The 1,273-nt window shown below is 41.2% G+C and overlaps 1 pseudogene; it reads right to left on the reverse strand.

The window, feature by feature from the left end:
- Positions 1–301: 301 nt before the first annotated feature.
- LOC107736255 (protein aurora borealis pseudogene) lies at positions 302–999 on the reverse strand (annotated as a pseudogene).
- Between the last annotated feature and the right edge of the window lie 274 nt (positions 1,000–1,273).

Raw genomic sequence — 1,273 nt, forward strand, 5'->3', positions numbered from 1 at the left:
AACCCTTTAAAGTTTATGCTTTAGAAATAAGCATGCATTTTTATAGTAATATATAAAATTTAATATTAATTTTAAAATAATGATAATAATGAATAGATTTACTGTACATAGAGAAAGGATATTATGCTTAAAGTTTTGACATTTTAAGTTTATGCTTTAGAAATATTTAAAGCTTTTCACTTGTCAAATTTTATGGCAAACTAAAGCTAAAGAGATTCAGTAAAGCATCAGCTGTCAACAGCCAGTTTTGCAGTGGTTTTATGTCAGCTACACCTGCTGGGCTACTGTTGGAACGACTCTTCATCTAGGCTAGTTGTCTAATGTTTAGAGGCTACCTGGAAGCAGCTGGCATTCTGGACATCTGACAGCACGCATACTAACCTGCATGCTAATGTCGTATGGTGTAATGCTTCCTTCAGCTAGCAGGGATACGAACATGTGTGTACTCTCAGCGTCAGGCACACTGCCTGTTCGAGAGCTGGACAGTCTAACTGGTGACGCAGTGTCCTCTTCAGGAACCCAACCACAGGATTCCTCTCTGCTCCTGCTGATGACCTCATCCTCATCTTCCGTTCTGTCAGTCTCATTATTTCCTCCAGTGTCCTTAACGAACTGCTCGTCTTGATCCATTTGCTCAGAAACAGCCACGGAGGCCTCTGACTCACTCCCCCCAGATTGGTGTCCTTCTAGCTGGGCATGAGGTCCTGTTGAGTTAGCGTCCAGGTCCATGGTGGGTAAAGGTTCATTGGGATGGAAGTTCTCCTTGTCCTGGAGGGTTGGGTGGAGGATAAGGGAAATTTGAGTAGGAGAGGCCCACATACAGGCTCTGTTTCTGGGTTGGGACTGAAAGAGAGAGCAGCTTCGAATAGGGGAACAACCCTCCACCAATGGGCTTTCTCCACATCGGTTCAGGTCCATGTCTGAGCTGCCCATGGGAATGCCATCGGGGGACAGAAACGACAGCCTTTTCCTCTCACCTATAAAGAAAGTTTTATAGCACTTCACATATACTTATCCAAGGTTTCCCAAGCGGGGGTCTGTGAGTTGGAGAAAAGCTAATTAATTAATTATATTGCAAGTAATTAATTTCAAAAATGATTAAATAGTTTAGCTATTTACTTGCATGTCATATGACCATTATGCGACATCAGAGAATCGTGAACATGGTGTTAAATTATTGAAATATTTACCTCTGTATTAATATTACCTTCTCAAAGGGTACTTCAAGTAAAATTTTATGTCTTAAGGGGTTCAGCTGACAAAAAAAAAAAAA

Source organism: Sinocyclocheilus rhinocerous, unplaced genomic scaffold, assembly GCF_001515625.1.
Source record: "Sinocyclocheilus rhinocerous isolate Xijiao unplaced genomic scaffold, SAMN03320098_v1.1 C36591509, whole genome shotgun sequence".
Classification (NCBI taxonomy): domain Eukaryota; kingdom Metazoa; phylum Chordata; class Actinopteri; order Cypriniformes; family Cyprinidae; genus Sinocyclocheilus; species Sinocyclocheilus rhinocerous.